The sequence below is a fragment of the Periplaneta americana genome, chromosome 14 (assembly GCF_040183065.1).
Source record: "Periplaneta americana isolate PAMFEO1 chromosome 14, P.americana_PAMFEO1_priV1, whole genome shotgun sequence".
NCBI lineage: Eukaryota > Metazoa > Arthropoda > Insecta > Blattodea > Blattidae > Periplaneta > Periplaneta americana.
This window is the reverse complement of record NC_091130.1, coordinates 110,897,004-110,924,559: the sequence shown is the minus strand read 5'-3', so window position 1 is coordinate 110,924,559 and position 27,556 is coordinate 110,897,004. Positions and strand designations below refer to the sequence as shown.

The following is a 27,556-nucleotide window of genomic DNA, read 5'->3' as shown; positions in this document are numbered from 1 at the left end:
TAATGATAACGGTAGTAATAATAATAACTGTTGTTTTACTATTTTATTATTAGTAGGTGTTATTTTCGTTTTGAAGATTCAAACTGTGCATAGTTACAGCACGAATGGCCGTACGGGCTCGTGCGAAGGATCTTGTGCACATGAGTTTGTATAATTTATTATGCATCAATAAATGCACTTATCTATCTATAAACATTTAAAATAGTGGCAAATGTGTCCTTAACTCAATTTCATTAAACATGACTAGGGCTGTTTTTGTAATAATGTCTTCAATTACATCAGTAAGTATATCTAGTAAATAGTTAATATCAGTTAAATAAATATTTGTGTCTTCTATTACGTTTTCGTGAAATTAAATAATAATGCATGCCTAAATTTGTCAATATTATGGCGTGAGAGACGTGGCAACATGTTCAGCAGGATTCGTGCAGATCAGCTGAGTTCAAGTTTCCTGTCCATAGGTCTCCTGCCGAGCGAATGGCAGTTCAGTCAGTACAGGTATTCGTTAAACAACTTAAATGTCATTCACAGTTCAGGAATATCAAATGAAGAGTCCACTGCAAGAATAATGGATGACACTTTCTTGTCGAAAATGAACCAAGACTGTCAATGCATAGCTTAAGACATATAGAATGTACATAGAGAGTTATATGGCATTAACACTGATAGTCATTGTCCAGTAATGATCGAAAAATTACAGTTAAGCTTTGAGCGCAAAGCATTTCAAACTTTCAATTGCTTCTCCTGCAAAATGTATTCCAAATGGCATCCATCATTCTTGCAGTGGACTCTTCATATATTATTAATTTATGGAGAAAGTCGTCGTAATTCTAGTGCGGCAAAAAGGATATACTGTCCCGCGCCGTGGCGTCGTGGTCTAAGGCTCCTGCCTAGAACTCGCATTACGGATGCGCGCTGGTTCGAGTCCTCATGGGGGAAGAAATTTTCTCATGAAATTTCGGCCAGTTATGGGACCTATGCCCACCCAGCATTGTGATGCATTTGGGAAGCTGCGATAGGAAGCGAAATCCGGTTACGCAAACAGCTATAACGGCCGGGAGGCTCATCGTGCTAACCACACGGTATCTCCATTCTGTTTGGATGATCGTCCACCTCTGCTTCGACATGTGACCGTGAGGCTAGCAGCCGGCTGGTCGGTCTTGGCCCTTGGTGGGCTGTAGCGCCACGGATTTTTTTTTTAAGAAGGATGTACCGTCAACGTTTTCGCAAAGAAGGTTACCTAATCGGCGAACTTTTGTAGCAGTTTCTCAACGTTTATTAGAAAGTGGGTGTCTCTTACCCCAGTTCGAAAATCACACAACCAAAATTTCTTTTAAAATGATACTGCTTTACGGAAGCGGGAGAGATTAAAATTTTGCATTAGAAAAAAGTTCGTGTGATTTTGTGCAGTGAACCATTATTGTTCATTCTTAGACGTAATATAAGAAATGGAGCAATATTGTTAAATAAAATGGTAAGATACCATAATGCTCTATTAATGAGATTGAAAGTTTGTACGAGTATTTGCTGCTCGTTTTATATAAACAACAGTTGGTCTGGTCCGCCCCTGCATTGACACAGTGCATCTGTTTCGTACCGGTATATCTGTACCCACTTGAGCTGTACTGTGTACTTGTAAACCCCCTCCTCCCCATCCAGCAACGTTGCCTAACGTATAATATTGTAAACTTTAGTTAAATATTGCAGTTAGAAAAAAATTGTGACGACTTTTTTCTTCCTTATGACATGAATAATAATCAGCAGTTAAAATAATGGCACTTATACCCCTTGCATTGTGTATAAAGTAATTTACATTTATAAATCGTAAATTTAAAATACTTGTTCTGATGTATTGTTAACTACAGTTACGGAAGTCCTACCATGTGTCCCTCTAGTGTCGTAATGAAACGGGGCATCATGTTTGCGCCACTTGCGATAGCGCCACAATGTTCTTCCGCCATTTGTTGTACCGCTGTAACGTGTTTGGGCCGTTAAATCATATATAAATTTGGTGAGACCATAATTCCTTTGATTGAAAATGGGCTTTATTAACTTTTTAGGGAAAAAACTCAGGCAAAGTCAGATACACATACCAAAATTAAACGTATATAACACGAAAAGAAGGAATAAATGTTAATAATTTCAAATTATACTTGTTAAATTAGTATTATAGCAATAAGAAGAAATTAAATGTACTACTTTCAAATTTATTGGTATTTAGCTCACGTCAGAAATTAGGCTTCTAAAGGGGTATATTTAATTTCTTTACTCTTTTTTTCTTCTTCGAAATAGACAACATTTTTATTTGTTTTTCTGCTTTGCAAGATCTTCTACTTTTTTTTATTATTAATACTACCTTACATTACATACAATATATCATATAGGCAAATTCATATACACATGTATTTACATACAAACTAATATTATGTTACACGTTTTGTTACTACTCCCCCTCCCCCTTTTTATAAACAGAAAAGATATTGTAGAATTCTTTCGTTGTTCTTGCTCACTCACTGACTTGTTACGTTTCATGTACATTTCGTACCCATCACAATAACACCCTTCATTTTGTAAAATATAATGCACCGTGTTTTCGAGAATCCAGATACAAGGGCCCTATTTAAATTTAGAAACTAATTTAAAATCTGGCGTTGTTAGGATATAGGGACTAAGCCACGAATATCGATCAGTCTTCATGTGTCACTGCAGTCATCTACTGATTGTTGATAATGATTATTCATAATCACTCTTATTAGTTCGCCGTCTATCCAAGAGGCCAAATTCTGACGTAGAATGTTCAGAGTTGCGTGATTCCTCAGGTAGGGTAGGTTAGGTTAGGTTAGGTTAGGAGGGTATTTAAGGAGTCTTAAAAGCCTCCTGCACGTCAGCCTAAAAGGCTTATTGTGCATCGCCATTGGAATAGACACTAGCATTGTCTTCCAAACTCTGTTCCTTTGACTAGCAACAGTATTTTGATCCTAACATTACCGTCCATTACTAAATCCTCCCTTAAAATCTTTTCCTTCCTAGGAATGGACAGTTAAACAGGTTATGTGAGGCAATCTCTTCCTCCTGTTTGCACATTCGATAGATGGGTTCCTCCTTATAGAGTCCCACTGTGCCTATACTAAAAGCCAGGTTATGAACCGACTAAACAGGAAGTAGTTGGCAGGGCGAGAGGAAAGTGCGGGTTAGAGGGGTAGCCTGTGCAGCGATGACACGTTGAGTATGGCGGGGCGGAGGGGGGAAGGAGAACGGAGCTTTTCATTGGACCTCACGTGAAAATGTCGTCTGCTAACGAAAATCTGGCAACGGAATCACGGAGACAGTGTAGCCAAACTTCCCAGTTCATTTGCAGTACTACGTGCATTACGAGTCGCATTTCGTACCAGCGTCATTAGCTCGTGCTTTCTTAAAACAGTAATTTTAATTACTAATATTGTTGATAGTGTTGTCGAGAACTATAGACAGTAATTATTTTAAACATATCGGTGACAAACGCTGAACATACTTTGAATTTCGCGCCACTATGTGGCAATAGAGCTCAGAAAGAGAGCAACAGAACGTTGCTTCCGGTTTAGTCGGTTCATAACCTGGCTTTTACTATAGGTGTTTCCTAAAGTGATCCTCTTCTGTCCAGTTTGAGCAGAGATGAGGAGAGAGAATTGTTTGGACCTAACACCAATTTCCTGGCCAGTTTTTGTCCAGATAGGATTGCCGCCTAGTTTGGTGTCTTTCCTTAATCCATGTCTTAAACGAGGTTTCGGCAGTGAGTAAACTGATTCCAACCACGGGTTCAAGTCCAACAAAGGGCATCTGCGTACCATTTTTGGCCAGTTGATCTGCATGTTTATTCCCGTACATGCTTTGATGCCCCGGTACCCACCGCAGTTCTAGCTTGTTATGAGAAGGTATTCAGGCAATCTCATATTTGATTTCACCTGGTTCCTGGTGATGATGTCGGTGGTGATTTGCTATAAGTGTATAACTGCTTGTAAGAATACACTTAGGCCGTAAATTTATAATTATTTTTTTTTTTACTTTGATGTTATTAGAATCGTGATACTGTAATACCCACAATGAAAATAAATACTAAAGATTTTATGCACTGTATGAGAGATTTCAATTGAAGTGGTGAGATCAATACCCATTCAAGTCCATTTACACAAGTTTCGAGAAAAATGCAAAAAAAAAAAAACTTTTTTTATTTCTTACCTAATTATTATTTTTTCCACGTAATATTTCTGTTTGTTTTAGAGATCAAGACAAAGTAGTATACCAACTTTTAAAGTCGTAACACTTGTGGAAATATCCAAAATTTAATTTCAAATTTGCCAAATATGAATGACCAGAAATGGACTTGATTGGCTATGGATCTCACTGCTTCAATTGAAGTTATTCGATGAAGCAAAATATTAAACTTTAACCAAAGCAAATAAACTATTCTCAGCTTGAATGCATAAAAGTATACATATAACTTATATTTCATAACCTTTTGACTGCAAATACAACATTTCCTTTTTTCGAGATATATTTATGTGACCAGTCCCCTTGACATTATCCAACTCGTAAATTTCTTTATACATTTCTAAATCACTGTTTTATTACAACTCTCGTGTATTTAATTCAGAATAGACTCATAAATCAAGTAGAATCATGCGATCACAGGTTTGGTTTATTAGTAATTAAATATGTAGTCATAAGACACAGGTACAGAGATTCTCGTATGATAGGAAAACATTTATTGTCTCGCCATTAATGACGTCACGTTCACGTACATCCCAATATATAGTGATAATAAATCCCAAAGAAGCCAGCCATGTTTTACACAATATCAAAGTCACAGCTTTAACACAGAATTGATACAGTCGTGGTTTTGAATCCTGTCAAGGATGTCTGCCATGTGTTATCTCAAGTGAAGTATCGAATTCGTACTGACACCATGTTCGTAGGAGTCCATCTACGTATATTCTTCCGTTATGTTAATCAAAAGAAGCTCTACCTATAAATTTAATCAAACCACTATTTGCGCTATAGAATCAGAAGAAAAGCGTTAAAATTTATATCTATAAAGTTAATTAAGATCTAAAACACCAGAAGTGAAGGAAATAAGTACAATTGAATAATTATGGCACGTAATCAAACTGTACCAATAGAGTCACTAATGAAATAAGAATTTGCTAGATCTGTCTATTTCTGTAAACTGATCCTTCTCAGAAGGCTATGTCTGATCGAACTGTCGCAATGATGAAATTGGATTCGATAATTAAACAATACCTACCCACATATCAGGCTAGCAATATTACTCATCTTCCGTCGTTTGTGTAATATTCAACAGCATGAAAATTCATTATTACCTATTGCAAAAGTAATTTTATGATGAATCCCAAAGAAACTTCCAGAAAGGATTTCCCTGGTAATATTACTGTTTAATTTTTTTAATTAATGCTGTAAGGGGTTTGGCATTTAAAGAGCTGTCAAAATTCTTTTTCATCAAAAATTCTTCTTTTTTTTTTTAATTTCAGATTACAAATCTAGTAACTTTTTGTTCTAAAGTTGACTCCCTGAATTTACTAGATGAATGTAGCTGAGGAGAATTTTATTTAAATAAGCATTCATTTTACTTTCAAATCCATTTTTCCTTAAGTTTATTTTTCTTCATTCGACACCAAATTTTTTATTAATCAATCTCGATGAAATCTTTACTGCAAGTATTTATGAGGTAGCTGCATGTTTCTATGCTATTATTTAGTGAGAAATGCTGCTAGTTTTTTATTAATATTTTTTCCGTGAATTATAAAGAAAATAACATTTTTAAAATTTCAAAAAAAAAAATCAAAGTGAATAAATGAGACATTTCATAAAATTAATGCATAGAAATGTTTTTATATATCTCTTGTGAATGTAATCAGAAAATAGAAGCTTAAAAATTGAGATTTTTTACTAAAAACTTGGGTCTTAAAAGTATTTATTTCAGTCACTGACTTCACAGCATATGTTTAAGGAGCTACACCTTTACATTACATATTTAAAAGAACGTATGAACGTTTTCGTTGGTCTAAGCCAACATCATCAGATACGAAGTACATTTCAGCAATATCAGTGCTCTCTACATAATATCTACAAATACAAAACATATTTAGTGGCATGCAAAATGAGACCTATTAAAAACCAACATTGCTGTGATACACATTGACATTCTATATGACTGCCTTGATTGTCACATACTTAAAATACACGTATAGATTACAAAAAATATTGATTTACATATATATATATATATATATATATAAATGCAAGTCTTCACATATGAGATAATAAAATGACATGATTTAAAAGTGATAAAAATAATAAAATATAAAACTAAGATAAAAAGTATTATGAATGTGAAGAGTTGCAGAATTACAGTAATTACATTTATTATATTCTTATTTCTGTTTCACAATAATATATATAAGAATATAATAAATGTAATTACTGTAATTCTGCAACTCTTCACATTCATAATACTTTTTATCTTAGTTTTATATTTTATTATTTTTATCACTTTTAAATCATGTCATTTTATTATCTCATATGTGAAGACTTGCATTTATATACATATATATGTAAATCAATATTTTTTGTAATCTATACGTGTATTTTAAGTATATGACAATCAAGGCAGTCATATAGAATGTCAATGTGTATCACAGCAATGTTGGTTTTTAATAGGTCTCATTTTGCATGCCACTAAATATGTTTTGTATTTGTAGATATTATGTAGAGAGCACTGATATTGCTGAAATGTACTTCGTATCTGATGATGTTGGCTTAGACCAACGAAAACGTTCATACGTCTTTTAAATATGTAATGTAAAGGTGTAGCTCCTTAAACATATGCTGTGAAGTCAGTGACTGAAATAAATACTTTTAAGATACAATATAGACTTCTCTGAAAATTAAAAATGAATTGCAAAATAAAAACTTGGGGTTGAAAATATTTATAAAAAGAATAGAAAAAAAGTAAAAAATCAAAAGCCAAAAACATTTCGGAGTTAAAAATTTGGATTTTGTTAGTCCATTACATAGTAAACATGCTCTCAAAATTTGGTTAAAATGATTAGGAAAATAGTTGCCATTTGTAGTGGAGTGTCTCCTTAATTTTCACATTTATATTGACAATTTAAAGTGAATAAATTTATGGCCACGAATATATTTTATTATAAGACTATTTTCAGATTATATCACATACATACTCTGGCAAACAGGATGGAATTTGGAACAGAAAGTTTTTCTTTTCTGGAAGTACAAACAGAAACCAAATAAATACTTAGCCTGCATAAACGCTGGCAGATGTGGAATTTCAAACCTTGCGGTTTGCGGTTACCAAGTTGATCACTGAAACTGGGAAAAGGAAAGAAATAAACGTACTAAGTTAGGCTGACTAGGCTACGCTATCAAGTTACATACAGAAACTTTAGATTTCATGACAGTGTTAGGCCTACTATAACTTGATGAAGGAGAGATGGAACGGAGAAAAATTCTCTCCGGCACCGGGATTTGAACCCGGGTTTTCAGTTGAAAACCCGGGTTCAAATCCCGGCGCCGGAGAGAATTTTTCTCCGTTCCATCTCTCCTTCATCATGTGATGACGCAGAATATCTGCGTGGAAATATCATATGTACTTCGGTACATCAAAATATATATATGATATGCGTAATAAATCACTTCGTGATTTAAAGACGGCGCCTATACCGTCGGATCCCGGCCAATCAGTCACTCATCTGAGTGCACCTCAACACATGTATGGACTTCGGTCCTGCGTTCATAGACATCTATGACGTAGTGTAGAGGGCGGCCACTAGAGGGAACCCAAGAGATGGAGCTTAATCTGAGACGATTCTAAACGGCGTCGGGATTGTATCCGGCGTGGCTTAGTGGATAAAGCATCAGCACGTAGAGCTGAAAACCCGGGTTCAAATCCCGGCGCCGGAGAGAATTTTTCTCCGTTCCATCTCTCCTTCATCATGTGATGACGCAGAATATCTGCGTGGAAATATCATATGTACTTCGGTACATCAAAATATATATATGATATGCGTAATAAATCACTTCGTGATTTAAAGACGGCGCCTATACCGTCGGATCCCGGCCAATCAGTCACTCATCTGAGTGCACCTCAACACATGTATGGACTTCGGTCCTGCGTTCATAGACATCTATGACGTAGTGTAGAGGGCGGCCACTAGAGGGAACCCAAGAGATGGAGCTTAATCTGAGACGATTCTAAACGGCGTCGGGATTGTATCCGGCGTGGCTTAGTGGATAAAGCATCAGCACTGAAAACCCGAGTTCAAATCCCGGCGCCGGAGAGAATTTTTCTCCGTTCCATCTCTCCTTCATCATGTGATGACGCAGAATATCTGCGTGGAAATATCATATGTACTTCGGTACATCAAAATATATATATGATATGCGTAATAAATCACTTCGTGATTTAAAGACGGCGCCTATACCGTCGGATCCCGGCCAATCAGTCACTCATCTGAGTGCACCTCAACACATGTATGGACTTCGGTCCTGCGTTCATAGACATCTATGACGTAGTGTAGAGGGCGGCCACTAGAGGGAACCCAAGAGATGGAGCTTAATCTGAGACGATTCTAAACGGCGTCGGGATTGTATCCGGCGTGGCTTAGTGGATAAAGCATCAGCACGTAGAGCTGAAAACCCGAGTTCAAATCCCGGCGCCGGAGAGAATTTTTCTCCGTTCCATCTCTCCTTCATCATGTGATGACGCAGAATATCTGCGTGGAAATATCATATGTACTTCGGTACATCAAAATATATATATCTACTATAACTTGTATTTTTAATTCAATTAACCTGTACTACTAGTTTACCTAGAAACATAATAAATTAAGAAAGATTTAAATTATAATAAAATATTTTAGAAACATTATTATACCGAATATAATACATAAAATACCGAAATTCAATGAATGTAGGAAATAATTGTTAATAGTAGGCTTATGTTTCATAGATGGACAACTATTCCATCTTATGTCAGGCATCAGGATATCACAATAATATGATATGCATAAATAATCACTTAGGAGTGCTATTCATAGACATTTCGCTAGCCCGCGCTACGAGCGTGCTAAACTAGCCTCGGCTATCGACTGGTTACTTGTACGGGATTCATATCATATGATATCGCTAACACTGGTTTATGAATACGAAAAACGTTAGTTCGCTGATCATCCACCGGAAGCCCGCGCTAAGAATGTCTATGAATACGGCCCTTAGTGATTTAAGACGACGCTCATTTCGTCGGATCACGGCCACTCATATTGAGTGCACCTCTGCACATTAGTGTGTTGAACATTGTGCCACTGTGACACAGTGCATGAGAGTTGGCCACTAAAGGGAAACTAAGAGGTGGAACTTAAACTGAGAAGATTCAATCCTGCATCGGAACTGGAATCCGGTGTGGCTTAGTGGATAAAGCGACAGCACGTAGAGCTGAAAACCCGAGTTCGAGTTCCGGTACCGGAGAGAGTTTTTCTCCGCTCCACCCATCCTTCATCATCAGGACATCAGGACAATGAAACAGAGCAAAATATCTTCCAAACAGTAAGGCACAAGGATAATTGAACTGGAGAATAGCAGGCTCAGAACCTGAACCGAAAACTGTTTGTTGATGATGATTAAGGCTTACATAATAAAATAATCACTACATTCACGGACACACGTGAAGCAACGGAAGGTCTCACATTGAGAGATTTGCGTGTAAGATTACACAATTTCTTAACTAATTAATGTTTCTGAAAGTATAAAAATAGTCATTTCTTATCTTTTCACCAATAATAATGCTAGGCTTTTGACTCTACATAGAAACTGAGGCCAAGAGTTCAGTCAATCATAAGCATGTTTGTCCCTGATCTTGTTTAATCCCTGATAAAGTTCGTATGGATTAAACATATAGGAGTAAATAGCTAGTAGATTCATTGTTTAAAAAATGTTCAGTAGGTTATGACTACAATAATAAATTAGTTGTGTTTTTAAAATAGATTATATTACTATACATGATAATATTTCTTATTATGTCCCATACAATGCTTCTTACAAATATCATATTTTTTTATCCCAAAAGTAAATACAAAGTCATATATTATTTTCCCATTTATAGAGTTCTTCGCATATATAATAGGTTACATACATAGCTTAGGAGAAATAGATATATTTTATATGACTCTTACCGAGCGCGGTGGCTAGTGCCTTTTGCTAGGGACTCGCATTCGGGAGGTCCGTAATTCGATTCCCGGACCGACCAACCTAACTGTTTTTTTCCCGTGGTTTTCCACAGTTACTTAGACAAATGCCGGGTTGGAATTTTCATTGCCACACAGTTAGTTGCCTCTCCCGTGCAGAAAAGGAATTTAGATTTCATATCATTTCATAAACACAGTCAGTCAAGACACATGTCTTCGTCCGCTTACGAGGGAGGGTTTCCTCTTCGCAAACTTCTGCAGTATCCCTACCAGGATTCATTCCTTAAGAGCACTTTCAAGGGCGCTTCGACATTTTTGAAGGGTCGTTGGATTTGATCCTGTGTTGTTTGGTCACCTTGGTGGTATGCAGTTGGGGCGGGGGTAGGGGGGACCCAATTGGGTGAGCGGGTGAGGGGTCACATGCGGCCGGTGGGCGGGTACATCTCATCCTCATTCATCCCGTAAATTCGGAGTGCACAATTGGCCTCTGTACGGACAACGTCGTCCTTAACCCGCCCCTAGTCACTGTTAACCTAACCTAACCTATATAAATTGTATACAGGGCTTTCATTTCAAAACTTCTCAGTCTAAATAACTAATAATTTAAATTGAATTCAATTTAAAGAAAAAACACATCAATTTAGATATTGAGGGGGAAGTCTGAATCCAGGCTTAATTGCATTTTAGATTTCACCCCCACCCCCAGCCTCCCCCATTTTTAAATTTCAAATGGCACTCCTATATTTTTATACTTAAATTTGAAAGAGAATTCAATTGTTTATACACCTCATTCATTTGTTTTCGTATCTTTTGTTTTCTATCGTCGCCTGGCAACCTGGATTGTTGTTATTATTGATTAGAGTTGAAGAGAATAAAGCTACAAAAACTTATTAAGCATTTCATGTAGCCTAATAGTTGTGTTTTGTGTATTAAATTATTTTAAGATGCTGTGTACAAGAGAACATAAATCATCCTTATTGGTTAAATTTAGGAAATTGCACAAAATAAGCTATGTTTTCAACCTACAATCAACTGATAATAACAAAAATACAGGTTGCCAGGCAACGATAGAACACAAAAGATGCGAAAACAGATGAATGAAGTTTATAAACAATTGAATGTTCTTTCGTATTAAGTATAAAAATATAGGGATGCCATTTAAAATTTCAAAGTGGGGGAGGCTTGAGGGTGGGGGTGAAATCTAAAATGCAATTAAGGCGGGTTTCAGACTTTCCCCTCAATATCTAAATTGACGTATTTTTTGTTTAAATTGAATTCAATTTAAATAATTAGTTATTTAGACTGGGAAGTTTTTAAATGAAAGCCCTGTATATTAATATAATTTATTGTTAAAGTGGTGCATGTTTTGTTCCGCATAATTTTGCCAAGAGAGTCGCGTGGGCAGACAGAGTACTTCGCTTGCTAGATGCAAGCTCGTCGTCAGCTACAGTATAATACTTAATCTTGTAGCCTCCTGGAACAAAGTACGGTCTATACTAATAAGTAAAATGTACTATTACAAAACATAACCACTCCAGCGTAAAATGACACAGGTATTTCTCAAGTACGTGTAATGTTATGAACGTTTAGTAATCCTTGCTCAATTAAAAGAGTGTAATGTGATCGCACGTTACCAAAATTAGCTGAAGTAAATGTAGCGTAAACAATTTGCTTTTCCTGAACTATTAGCTTTGCTATGACTCTGCTATTTTATAATCCTCCAGACAATTGTATTACTCCCGAGCCGAGAGCTGTTAGACTGACCATGAAGTCTGACATTGTGTTATAACAAAAATTCACAATTAAGAACTTTCTAAATCGAATTCCTTTCCACAAAACAATTATTTGTTCCTTTTAACACACTCACATAACACAAGGTCGTTCGTTGGAAGTCATGTCAAATAAATTTGTCGCTTTACATAAGCACTCGCTGCCTTTCATTACGTGCAGCAGGTTTCGTTGTTACGCGCCAGAGACAGCGCAGCCTTCCTTGCCATTGCGGTGAGAGACACGTCCTTAGCCTGGGCACCCGTCAAGCTAATTAATTATTTTAAACGAGAGAAAAAGCAGCTTAGTACTGCCAGCATTCACAATGCTTCTGTACAACTTGTTCTACAGACTTCTTATTTCCTTGTTGCATAAATTATTAGGAAAATATTTCAAACTTTCGGTGGGAATAAATGTTTCTCACATACTATCACTGGAAATATGAATATTCACACTCCAAGTCTGTGATATTTCGTATTTCTGGTTACGTATAACGTGTTTTGAAGTATCTTGCATTCGAACGATTGTATTTGACAATATTTTGAAATTACGTAATCAGATATCAGACTGTTTGTTCTAAGTCTCTCTATAAAAAATAATGCTTTGCCCCTCTGTGGTTATACATAGCTATACATAGCTATACATACATACATACATACATACATACATACATACATACATACATACATACATACGTCCACACCTGTGGAGTAACGGTCAGATCGTCTGGCCGCGAAACCAGGTGGCCCGGGTTCGAATCCGGGTCAGGGCAAATTACCTGGTTGAGGTTTTTTCCGGGGTTTTCCCTCAACCCAATACGAGCAAAGGCTGGGTAACTTTCGGTGCTGGACCCAGGACTCACTTCACCGGCATTATCACCTTCATTTCATTCAGACGCTAAATAACCTAGGTATCGATACAGCGTCGTAAAATAACCAAATAAAATAAATAAAAATATATACGTACGTACGTACATACATACATACATACATACATACATACATACATACATACATACATACATACATACATACATACATACATACATACATACATACATACCTATATGCTAGTATATAAGGATAAGTTATTTGGGAAGATAAAGAGGTTAAAAGTCAGAATTAAGTGATAAGGTCCGAAAATAGACTCATCAAAAAGATAGTAAATATGTAAATATTGTAAATATTTAAATGCTAGAATATGTAAATAGTAGATTCTGGTAGTTCATATATTAGGAATAGGAAAATAAATTAGACTAAGAAGTAACAATATTATCTTGACAGTTACACATCTTAGATGAACTACACTAATCCATACTTAACCTAGAATAGTAGCATAATAATATATAATGTAAATCGATAATCTACTTGAAGGTAAACCTAGTCATGTAGTACAGTATTACTTCTCATTTGTAATGGAACATGCTGCTCAAAAAAGGTACATACGTACATACATACATACATACATACATACACACACAGACACATAACATACATCATGACAGATTCCAATTAATGTATTATACTATATCATATGTATGAAGATTACAGCTAAACACGTGTATATAATTATGTATGAACATTAAGATAGACTCTAATTTATGCAACATTTATTGTAATAGGTAGGCTAGAATTAAGATAAATAACATTTCAACATTAAGATAGATTTCAATGTAAGTAATATTTGTTTAAATTTAAAATTTAACTTAACTTAATATTGAGGTACTCACAGTAGAGAGTATTGTAAATTTAGTATGTGGGTTTATTATAGTCATAGGTAGGTAGTAAATAAGTTGAAACACTAGCCATTATTATTATAAAACGACAAATTTTAAAATTGTCAAAATGTCACAAAAACGTTTGTACATTCAGTAAAATATTCAAAAATTCATATTTTTGAAAGTCCTGGTATATTGTAAATATCTTAGGTACTGTAAACTGACGTATTGAAATTAGAAAGCATGTAGTATTGCTATGTAATGGGGCATGCAGTTTATAATAAAAAACATACATACATGCATGCATGCATACATACATACATACATACATTCATACATACATACATACATACATACATACATACATACATACATACATACATACATACGTGAATCAGAAGGCGTCCACACCTGTGGAGTAACGGTTAGCGCGTCTGGCCCGGGTTCGATCCCCGGTCGGCCCAAGTTACCTGGTTGAGGTTTTTTCTGGGGTTTTCCCTCAACCCAATATGAGCAAATGCTGGGTAACTTTCGGCCGGACTCATTTCTCCGGCATTATCACCTTCATCTCATTCAGACGCTAAGTAACCTAAGATGTTGATAAAGCGTCGTAAAATAATAAAATAACCTACAAAAAATGAATCAGAAGACAGTTTTTAAAGAAATTCTAGAAATATGTTCCCCTGTGACATGGTATAAATATATTGTGAAAACTACGCCACAAATAATTATCCTGTTTTAAGCACATAATTACCTTGAATAATGAATATAGCCTATTCGTCCTTACTGTAATGTTACGGAGTTATTATGTCTGTTATTCAATTTATGTGAGAAAGGAAGTGCAATGAGTTGCTCTATTTGTTTATCGTACATCTGGGTTATGAGATCTGCTTTCCATTGTCCGCGGCTAGCTTGGAATGTCAATAACGTTGTTATTGTCCCGAGGCCTTCATTATGATATTCTGATAAAGTTGCATGTAACAATGGTGGGAATACAAGATGAAATAGTGAAAGGGCGAAATAATCGTAACTGTATTAAATTTATGGTAGTTAGATTCACCGGATAGAACTACATCGAGATCGTTCGTTTACGAAATAAAAGTTGTATCTTGTATAGTACGTATTTTTAGTGAACTGAATCCAGCTGTAAATTTTAATTCGACTTTCAACTTATGAATTAGAGGCTGTTATTTATATTTTTTGGCCAGTCAGAACTCTGCCATACGTCAGTTCCTACTTTATAAAATATTACAGTAGACCCTATTTGTGAGCATGTTTACAGATTATTTAAAATGTTGAATAAGTTACTGATTAGCAAAGAGAGAGATACCAAATGCGGAACCCAGACACTGCAGGAATTCATAACGTTTATGTCGGTCATACAAATTGAGATAAAAAGGCGAAAATCTCATCAGATTAAGCGAAACTGTGACCTGGAAGCTAATTAAAGTAAATACATCCCTAATGCATGCTAAGTATTGAAAACTTCGGGGATAAATAATGATAACCCACATTTACAATTATCATACATTTTAATTTTTATTGCAAACACAAGATGATTGTCATATTTTTAAAACAGCATAATGTAAGCATTTTTAACATATTAAGATAATTATTTAACCAAATCAAAGTTAATGTGACTTATAGGCTGTTAACAACCAGAAAACTGTCAATCTCAGTTTTGAGGGTTATCACTATTTACCTCCGAGGTTTTCAATTATTCCAACAACATAACTTACTGAGTGTAAGCTGTGCTAAGTTTTGTACAGTATACTCGTAATATCAATATTCCAAGTTTATTGATATGCCAAGACTTTCTTTGCATATCTAAATAAAACAATAACTTTTTTCGGTCAAGTTTGTTTATACAAGCTTAACATCTATGGTCATATCGCGTGTGTAGGATCTTTGGATATGAGAGTAGGCCGTTGACTATTGTTGAGTTTCTGTTTCTATTGCCGTGTGTTATAGAAGACATGTGTTCATGTAACTGATATAGATATTGTTTTAATTTATTGAAAATTTGTCTATATAAACCCTTAGATTACCCAACAAAATTAATTTTTCTGGAATTAGGTGTATCAAATCTAGAACAAATTTATAAGAAAATATTGCTGATTTATTTCCATAAAAATCATAATAAATTTAAATTTTATTGTCATGAATATTATACGAGACAAAACTAAAGTTTCTTTCTAAACATCTCCAAATGCCACACAACTGCTGTATTAAAACACAGACGAAATTTTGGATCCAGAATATATAATGCATTAATTAGAGCTTACCCTGAACTAAGTACACTTAACGCACATAGATTTTGAAAACAAATGAGATTAATTATTTAATTGTTTGTATTTTTAAGCTAATTTAGTTAAAAACTGATACTCTAATATTTATTTACTTTTGTATTTTCTATTTGTATATATATTATTACATGATAGGCTGTATGTATTTTACCATATACAGTAGGCCTATTAATGTTATTGTGCTCAATGAACTCTCTTAATTTAGTGATATATTTTGTATAACTGATCTGAATTGCGCACAAGCACGAGCTTCTGCTCTTTCGGGCTGCAATGCCTAATGTAGCTCAAGTGTAATTTATTATACAGGGACATCATTTTATTTTTACTTCAGTTTTTATTGTACCTGAGTTTTTTAATGTACTTCACTCCCACCCCTTCTACTAATGAAGTTCAACCTTCCTCCACACAGATCCAAGACCACATATACAGTCATAGTAGCCTTACGGTCATAGTAAATAGTACGTTCCAAAAATATGTTCGCGTTTTTTCAGCGACGAAAGAGCTTTCAATATTGAATCATTTTCGCACAGGTACTGTCGTCCATTTGCCTACGTCGCATCCCGGTTTCCCCCACCAGCTTTTATTCGCCATCTAGTGGCTGAGCTGTCTTAGCTCTTTTCTGGAAACATTAATTTCTGTTAGGAATTGGACGTCTACGTAGTATTATACAATTGTTTAAAATAACTTAAATAAAAGGGCCTCGTTAAGTAATTAACTGTCACGTGATTTCCTCCCTTTCTACGACCCTACGACATAATCACTTGGACGGGCAGTAGATAGTATATCTGAGTAATTTTATCTTTTTGGATTGAAGATTGAATTTACAGTACGCAAGGTACTCTTTTATAGAGTAGGTACAGAATTATTTCAACATGAGTTACTAGTACGAAGGTCGAAACTGGTAATTGGGATTAGGTACAATAGTTTATAGTGTGATGATATGCACATTAGGACTGAAACCTGTATCGAAATGAACGGCCACCATTTTCAAAAATGTGTTTAAATATCCATATTATGATTATTTTTCAATTTAACTTCATTCTCTATATTGTAAGCTAATGTGCTGTAGACAGTATAATATACACCGCATAATGAATACGTCCACATGGACAGCTCAATTCGTGAGTAAAAACACTCATTGTTAATACTGTACTCTATTTTGATTAAACAAAAACCTAACGAAAATGATCAAACTCAAAAGCGCGATATTTCCTAGTTTACATAAATGGATGAACTATTTTTCTTCTCTCCTATACCTAGTAAAGTGATTTGTTTGTATATTACGCCAGTATCACCGAACTCCAGTCGTATAAATAAATTTGAAATTTGAAATGACAATGGAACATAGTAGCTACGTAAATTTCCAATTCGGCATTTGTCTTTGTGACAGAGTGAAACCATAAAAAATCCCAGTCAAATTGGTCTGCCACGGGGTTTCAACGTGCAACCTCCGGAATGCTATCATACATACATACATACATACACTCATATTTACATACATACACACATACTGATATAATAAATAGCACAGGCCAACCACTAAGAAGCGTCTGTTATTAATTTCAGCCTTACTTGTGTATCTTCGCGTGCTGAACGCGATAATAAGCATAAAAAGTATGTAGGACGAACCGTTTGTTCACAGTTGTAATTTTACCACTAAATATGGGGGGCTATTTTTTGATTTCTGTAAAAGAAGCTCAAAAGCTGTTCTCTTACACAATGGTGACAAATATGCATCAGTGCCTATCAGCCATTCTGTGCACTTAGAAGGAACTTACGAGAACATTCAACTGATCCTTACAATAGTAAAATACTGAGATCATTAGTGGATAATCTGTGCGGACTTGAAAGTTATATGCATGGTACTCGGCCAATAGGCAGGATTTACTAAGTTCCCATGCTTTCTGTGCGAGTGGCACAACAACAGAGACAAGTGGCCGGTTCGCCAAACTCCCGTTCCTGGAATTAAAAACGTTTTGCGGTTGAGCCTTGTCGATCGTGAAAAAAAAACTACTCCCCCCACTCCACATTAAAATAGGCACAATGAAACAATTTGTGAAATTATTTCCTAAAACTGGGAGTTGTTTCACATATTTATGTGAATCTTTTCCTCATTTTCTGAGGCAAAACTCAAAGAAGATGTTTTTGTTGGACCCGACATTCACAAACTGATGTTCCACAACAAATTTGTTGATACAATGACGTATGATGAAAAGGAGACGTGGACTGCATTCAGAGATGTCGTTTCCAAAGTTTTGGGAAATACGAAGGATGCCGATACAAGAACATCGTCCAAAACATGCTTCAAAGTTTTAAAAAGTTGAGTTGCTTGATGGAGCTTGACACTTTAGTTTCTTAAATTACATTTGGACTTCTTCCCTGCAAATCTGAGAGCAGTCAGTGATGAACAGGGTGAACGTTTTCATCAGGACATTAGAGTAATGGAGAGAAGATATCAAGGACGTTGGAATGTGTCTATAATAATAATAATAATAATAATAATAATAATAATAATAATAATAATAATAATAATGGTTTATTTTAACTGGCAGAGTTAAGGCCATTCGGCCTTCTCTTCCACTCAACCAGTATGATAGAAAATTACTACAATGCTGTGAATATAACATAATTAATACAATACAATTCAAAGCAATACAATACTACAATACAAGACAATATAATACATAATTAATATAATACAATGACAATTCTTTTCATCTTCACAACACCAATAAAATAATTATGTAATAATGATGATAATAATAATAATAATAATAATAATAATGATAATCATACCTAAATTAAATTAAATTATTAAACTCGATCACAATTATAACTTCAATTTGACTGCGCCCGTCAGAAATCGTTTAGCCTTTTCTTGAAAGTGGTTATTGTCTGGCAGTCCCTAATCTTCTGAGGTAGAGAATTCCATTCATGGGGGACTGAGACAGTAAAAGAGGATGAATAGTGGAATGTTCAATGTGCAGGAATTGCTAGGATTTGGCTCTCCTGTGACCTGGTGTTTAGATTGTGATTGGAGGATAAGTAGTTAAACCGGGAACGAAGATAATTTGGAGTAGAAGTGTGGAGAACTCGAAACAGAAGAGAGAGCGAATGAAGTGTTCTACGGTTACTAAGTTGCAGCCAGGATAAAGATTTGAACGAGGGTGCAATGTGGTCAAATTTGTGAGCATTACTGATGAATCTGACACACATATTGTGCACACGGTGCAGCTTGTTCGAAAGGTCAGTTGTCAAGTCTGTGAGTATTACGTCGCAATAGTCAAACAGTGGTAGTGCACTAAAGTCTGTTTTAATTCTGGCGGAAGGAAGTTTCTGGATGGGTTAAGAGAATGCATGGTATAGCACACTCTCTTGGATATTTCCTTTATTTGGCATTCCCAATTTAAATTTTCGTCCAAGAAAATTCCGAGGTTTCTGACGACAGAATGGTACGGAATAGTGGCGTTATTTACTGTAATAATTGGGATATGTCTGTTGTTCATTGTGTTCAGTAGTCTCTTATGTCCAGTTATTATAGCTTGTGACTTACTAGCATTTAACCTAAGTCCGAACTTTTTCACCCTTAAAAGAATTGTGACTTTGTTTGTTTTCCCCTGTACTCTTCATTTACTTCAGAAATTTCTACAGCTTTGTAAGGAAATAAACATAGGAGAATTTAAATGTCTGTTCAGAGATTATTTTAAGTTGCATAGGAGACTGTAACGGTAATGTAGCGTTAAGAATGGAAGAATAGACTGAAGTACATGCAGAGTAGAGCTTCGTATTATCTCAAACACAACGGCAAATTCATGAATCCAACTCAGAAATCCGTCAGCTGAGCGAGGAAAAAGTTTCTGATTCGTTTTCGAGGAGCAGAAGACGATGGGTCATATTTTACTGTTATAGAATCTATGGGAACTCACAAAAAACTCGTTTGTATGGTTGAAAATTCCTCGAAGGTAAAATTGCCTAAAGGAGAAAGGAAAAGGTAAAATAGATTTGTAATGAAAGTTTAATACATTTCCACTTACGCGTGATAGGCCTATGGGAATACAATTCGCCAAATACCAAATTTCTCTGCGGCTACTTTTGCTGTCAGTCAGGAATGAGTATTACGTAAGAGTCGGCATTCACTGCTACTGACCTCTCACTGGACAGCGTGTTGGCAGAGATACGGCTTCAGTGAAACTTCCACGTTTGTGTATCAAGTAGCCACAAATATTTACATACGAACGTGAGTAGAATGTGTCAAGAATTTTTGGTCAGCTCAAATGTCAAGTTGTACCGGCCGATGTCCCTTCACTGTGAGAGCTGGATATGCAACTTGCTGCACGGTAGCCCGCAGGTAGCAACGAGGGCGTGAAGTTGCATACGATACTGCCAAAACAAGTATTTCTGCTTTTGTTTTTGTATTAGCCGAGCGCAGATTGTATTACACGCTTGTATCCATAAAAGAGTGCGTGTTATGGTGCTTGCTATATATATATCTCGAAATATTCTGTAAGTGAAGGCTGGTTCACATTAAACCGGGAACGAGAACGGGAAGCGAATGACGTGAACGTGAAGATTTTTTATTCACGATTAACAGAGAACGGAAACGAGTATACATATCGATATGCACGTCAGTAACGATATTGTACATTCTGATGTTATTTGTGTATAATTGACAATGGCGTTCTCTCATGAGTACAAGCCAGCCAACATAAAAACAGATTAACCAACTTCGAAATTTGTGATATAATTAGAATATTTAATAATTCAAGTCACGTAGTAATCTGGTCATATAATTATCCACGTAGCATATATTGAAAGTGAGTCTACTGAATTTCTTAGTTAGTTAGAAACTAATGTCACAACCCCCTTGCTATAAAATATAGGCTTTATGGTAACAACAAAAATAATCTAGCAGGCTGTGATCGGAAACGAGAACGGCAAAGGTAAAACTTCGCTAATTTCACGTTCCATGAATTAATGAACTTCTTAGCCAAATGTTTGACAGGATTTACTCAATTTAAAACAGTGATCGCCAAAAGCTGTGTCGTGACACATGCCCCTGCCTCCATTCAAGCGTAACCACGGCATCATATTCCCACCCTCTGTTTACAGCCATCACCTCGATGTAAGTAAAGACATTTATCAGCAGCGGACGTACACATGTGATGTTACAAGTGTGTAGGATAATATGTTTCGATGTATTTTCGAAAACAGATAGTAAGTAAAAACTTAATTTTAAGTTGCATGGGAGGAAAAGTATCTATTTTGTGCTGATGACAAAAATATGATATACTTAATTTGTTATAAAATTTTAAATGACGTATACAAGAACAATATACGTTGTCATTATTCTTCTTGTTATAAAGACTACCACACCCTTATCTGTAACTTGAATATTTCATTAATAAACGAACAATAAAAAGTACCGGCTTCTATGTCTTAATTGGTGTAAAATACTTCCACGTTTTTTTCGACGTATGTAGTGTAATTTGAATATTTCAATAATAAATAAACAATAACAAGTGCTGGCTTCTATATTTAATCAGAGCAAAATACTTGGACGTTTTTTTTTAAGTATGTAGTGTAATTTACAACTTCGTAACCAGCCTGGTACGCTTTTTTAATTTGAAATATCTGCTGATGTAAAGTACACGTTCTTTTCGTGGCAAATAAGAAAATTATTTTATTTTATTAATAATAGAAAATAATGAATAGCAGGATAAAAAATTAACATGGAAAAAAGTGTGCCGTTAATAAGTAGAAGAATATTATATTGCTTTTATTTTTTGGTCACAGTGCGGCTCTGCACTGTTATTCACTGCATTACCTGAGGAGATACCCATTCCACCCATCTCCCTGCGATAGTGATGTGCGGGTTGCATTTCTATTACGTCACAAATTCGTGGTCTTTGGCAACCACTGATTTAAAAGAGCTGTAGATCAGGCACCGAAAGAAAACATTTCATCATGTTCGTCATGTTCAACGGTTTTCTATAATTAATTAATTAATTTTATTTATTTATTTACTTACTTACTTACTTACTTACTAACGCTATGAAACATTTCATATAAAACAATTTTTATCACGAAAAGGAAGCAAAAGCAAGCAAAATTTTATTAAACCTTTTGTTTGAAATATTTCAAAGAATGACCTCCTGAAATTAATGACATTACTTATGATTCATCCCGTATTGTTGAAAATCGTCGCAGTCGACCCACCGACAAGTCCATTGTGTTACTTTCCGATATGTAGGCCACTTTTTCAGTTTGGACTTTGCCCGCGTTATACTGCATAAAAATTAATCTATTTTATACAAAGAATGGTAATAGTATTACTGCAGGGAAGTAGAAAATCCTAAGAAAATCTATTCAATAAACCAATTTATCACAGGTCATTCGAAAAGTAGAGTGAAGATAATATTTCCCCCTACAAAACAGAAGCTTTCTGACTTCATGTGTTTAGTCTAATAAATGTCGTTTAATTATTCATTCAAAAATCTCTTACTGTTTTACTGAATAAACGAAACATATATAACTAAATATTAGTTAGGTTATCTAGATCGACAAAAGTATGCTATATAGCACAGTCCCTTTTCTCATTTTATTTCTTGATTAAAATTTGGTAAATCTATTATTAGGAATCCAATCAGGGTCATTAATTTGCTTATCTTTCAATTGAAAGGTTTTTTGAAAAAAGAACCATAGTCCAAAAAATGTAAATTTGAGATGTTAAGCATATGGTGAACGTATTGCAGCGCCCACTATTGAATTATTTTTAGGGAAAAATACCATAGACCTGTGTTATAGGAATGGAAATTATCAGTGGTTTTATTAAAACAGCCTTAGTTCAGATACTTTTTATTTTGTGAAAACAGTCATTGTCCAACCAGGACGATGGTAGCATTTAAAAATATCCCAATTATATTATCTTGAAACATTTATCCCTACAATTTTAAACTGTAGTAGATTCGCTGTACTGCTTCTTAGGTACGCGGCAAAAGCCACCTTAGAGGAAAATACTTTGGCACGTGAATTGTTGTATTAGTTATGGAGTCATCTTTAGGTGCAGAAGTAACCGCGTGGAAAAAACATAAGCGACGAAAGGAGAAGAAACAGGATATAATAAAGAAAAAGGAGATTAAAGGAGAGGCACACTTCAGCCACAACAGAGTATTTTTCTTAAAACAACCATTGTCCAAAGTTACATACCGTACATTTACATATGTAGGTATTTCTATGAGGCAATTTAAGTCCAGCAATCTATCTGCTGTTAGATCTGTGCCCGGCAGAAGTTTTCAACACAACCCGTTAGGCGCCATCCTTGCTGCAACGAGACGGAAACTCTTGTTCACGTGTTGGGATTCTGTCGAAAAACGGAGCTGCTGCGCAACAATCGACACCATAAGGCCAGGACCGGTATTGCTGATGTCCTCAAGCGTCGTGGATGGGCGGTACACGAGGAAATCCACTGCGTTTCATCCTTGGATTCGAACAGAAGAGCAGATATTGTAGTAATCCACAGGACTCAATCTAAGGGAAAAGTTCTTGATCCTACAATCCGGTTTGAGAGGGATGCGTTGCAGGCACAACACGTTGATGGGGAGAAGAAATCCATTTATGAGTCCTGCATCCCATACCTAAGTGAGAAATATAACATTCCCATTAGTCAGTGGAGTATTTCTGGTCTTTTGTTTGGTGCACGTGGTACCTTCCTAAATTCACATGTAATATTTTAAAAGCATTCGGTCTCCGATTTTTCTAAATTCAAAAAATTTTATTGAATATTCTTAAGGATTTAATCGAAATATTACATTACCATTTATATTTTGTCTAGGCTATTGATGATTCTATTGGGTTTGCATTTCTCTGGAGTTTTTACTAAACAATTCCTGTATTTAATCATTTTTGTATTTCTAAATTATTCTGTAGTGCATTTATTCTGGATCTTTATGATCACCCTAATTGAGGGCAAATTGTTTTGATAAAAATTAATATATGTACTTCAGTTTTCCCAGGTTTCTACAACACCATAAGAAATAGCATGGTGAATTCATATTTGAAGTGTCAACAACACCCATGCCAGATATTTTTTCCCTGAAAATCTATGTTTTTTGGACTATGGTTGTTTCTTTTTCAAAAAAACTTTTCAGTAGTAATCTGGAAAAGCAGCATTAGCTACAAATTTAGTGCGAGAAACTTTGTGAATTATTAGTATTACGAAATGAATGAAGCAATGTTCGTGACACGTTTGAGGGTGTCTCGGTGCAAACAGGACGGAGCAACTGCAGAAACCTGTCACGGCTGTCCTCTTGACCAAGATATGAATCAGGTCTTTCTCCGCCTCCCTCACCCATCTGCAAAAAGCAAGTGCAAGGTAATCGAAACTTTATTAAACTAAATACTTGAATTAAAAATATATCGGGATGTGAATGCGAAGATGGAAGAAGAATTGAAGAAGCATTAAGAGATACAAAATGAAGTTACTGGTAACTTGTTTCACCTCTACTAGAGATGAAACAATTCCTTTCATGGACACGAGGTTGCCTACGCTTCAACTATACAGTGTTGGTGTCTCTGAAATCTGCACAGCTTCTAGTAACAGGCTCAGAAATCTAGTACAATTTTAATTTCATGGAACACCAGTACCGACAACATTTGTCTCACAAGCAAACATTCTGATGGGGGCAGATAAAAAAAATATTTTTTTTCTTTCACCATGTTAATAAAGTCAAAAGAAGTGCTTATACAAATTTTGGCCACTCGACCGCAATTAAGAGGGTCGTAGAAAATAAGTTCGCCAGAAGCCGTTAACAGAAAGAAAATACAATTTCATTGGAAAAATGTATTGGGACAAACACAGCAATTGTTGAGCTACTTTTCAACATATTTCTCACCGGAAATGAGACATTTGTCATGTCATGGAATCAACAGAGAGGTGCAGACGGCTGTCAAACGCTGCTTCCGATCCCAGGCGGCTGACTTGTACGACACAAGGATCCAAAAATTGATCCCATGGTATGACAGATGTTTCAGTTCCAGTGGAGGATATGTTTACAAATAGCACAACAATTGCTGTACCTGTTTCAATAAATCTTTTCATGCAATTGTGCTTTTTTCTGTAAACTGTCCTACGGAAAATCACTTTCTGGACGTCCTCGTAATTGCGGTCGATTGGTCAAAATTTGTATAAGCACTTCTTTTCACATTATTAACATGGTGGAAGAAAGAAATATACATTTTTTATCTGCCCCCATCAGAATGTTTGCTTGTCAGCTGCCAACATAACAGTTACAGAATCACTACCATTTGTAGTATTTGTCAGTATCGAAATTCGAAACGAAGTTGGTAAAAGAAAATTCAACCTGCAAACTAGAAAATCACCATAATCCACTAGCATATGTAGTAATGGGGCGAAAATAGTTAGGTTTTACCCTTAGGGTATGAAGTAAGCTGACCCGGACTATAATTATCAGCCAATAATGGAAGAAGGCGTTATTTACGTAGACTTTCAGTGAAGCAAAATATTTTCGCATTTTTTATACTTAATAATAACTGAAAAAGTAGCAGTCAGATTATAATAAGGGGAAAAGTATGTTGAAGAGTAAAGTAAAGTACCCAAATAAGAGACACTTTTCTTTAACTGCTTATAAATGAGGATGGGAATAGACATTTTTAATCTGAATGAGTGGAATACATACACCATTTCGTCTATTTTTAGAATTGACAATTCAAATTTTAGTCAGTTTTTATTATTACTTTAAATCATAAAAAAATAAAACTGGGAAATACTGATGTTTTGAAAAGGGGTTCCAAATAAGAGATACTTCCATTATTTAAGTTTATTTTTGAACATGGACAAAAATTATCATCATTTGACTGAAAATTGAAGCAATATATAACATTGTGAAGTTATGTAGATACTTTAATAAATTCAGGAACATTTTAAAATTAAAGAAGTCAGTGCAACAGTGACCCAACTCTTCTCAACAGAAATTCTATTCTGTTGTTCATTTGGCATTTTTCCAAGTGAAATTAAGATGGCTTACGAAAAGAGCACAAAGTCGGTCAAATCGGACATGAATGTACTAATCTTATTTAGGCTACTATTAGCAACGTTAATATTTTGCTAGAGAAAGAAAAATCATAGAATATTACATTTCGATCTCCATATCTTAATTTTAAGTTGATTGCACTTATTTTGCCGACCCCTTTATTTGACACAATTCTTATTTCGCTATATTGAGCAAGTTGGACAAACGAAAGGTTCATCATCAGTGCTGCAGTCTTCGTGTGCCAAACGACGAAATTTTGAACACTGAATCTATTTCTCCATCCTGAGCCATGGGTTCTCTGAAAAAAAATTAGTGCAAAACAAGCACTCTCCATTATCATATTTTTCTCCATATTCCGAGTCACTAGAGTTAATTAATTCCATTTCCACATCGGATTCTTCATCACTGAACGAACTCAAGCAGTGCTTTTTGGACTGAGTTTTTCTGTGATTTCTGTTGTTTTTCGAACAACTTCTCGCGAGCTTCGTCTTTTCTTTGATTTTCTTTATCTAAACTCTCTCTCATTTTGTTTCTGATCAGAAATGATATTATGATAGCTCCTTTTCCTGCCCTGGATGACTTTACTTGCGACTACCCACTGGTTGAAGCTTACGGCTCTTGAGGTGATGATTGTTGCTGCTGCTGCTGTTGCTGCTGCTTTTGTAGGCCTAACTGTGGTATAACCAAAGTCACCGTTTCTGGCGCGTGAAATAAGTAATGGGAACGTTGAGAGCGAGTAACTTATATTTGCCATAGTCTGTGGGCATTAAAGCTGACAACTGTGATTCGCAGATTGCTTACGTCACATCTATTTAGGAGGTCGTACCACTCTCAACCGAAGTGGCAACAGATGTTACAGAACTTTGAGCACACTGACCAGTCAGTGGACTGGTCAGTGTACTCAAGGACACATCCCAGAAACGCAAAGTGCGAGTGTCTTACCTTTGACGCAGTCAGTGGGAAACAGGACTGACAACTGTGATTGGCAGATTGCTTACGTGAAGTGTTGGGCGTTACCGTTCTCAGCTACACTGGCAACAAGTGCTCACTGACTGGCTTTTTACTCAAGAACACGCGCCACAAACGCTGGCACTGGCTGTAGTGGCGATATTTACACAGGTCCAACGAAATTTTCGAAATCAGGAATCACAATTAAATTTAATAGTTTTATAATTTACTTACTTACTTACAAATGGCTTTTAAGGAACCCGAAGGTTCATTGCCGCCCTCACATAAGCCCGCCATCGGTTCCTATCCTGTGCAAGATTAATCCAGTCTCTATCATCACACCCCACCTCCCTCAAATCCATTTTAATATTATCCTCCCATCTACGTCTCGGCGTCCCTAAAGGTCTTTTTCCCTCCGGTCTCCCAACTAACACTCTATATGCATTTCTGGATTCGCCCATACGTGCTACATGCCCTGCCCATCTCAAACGTCTGGATTTTAAGTTCCTAATT

General features: G+C 35.6%; 1 long non-coding RNA gene across 1 annotated transcript in view; it reads left to right on the top strand.

Annotated features, from left to right (window-relative positions):
* The window catches only part of LOC138712959 (uncharacterized), a 491,061-nt gene that overhangs the window by 284,700 nt on the left and 178,805 nt on the right, over positions 1–27,556 (top strand). The gene's annotated exons all lie outside the window — the stretch shown is intronic.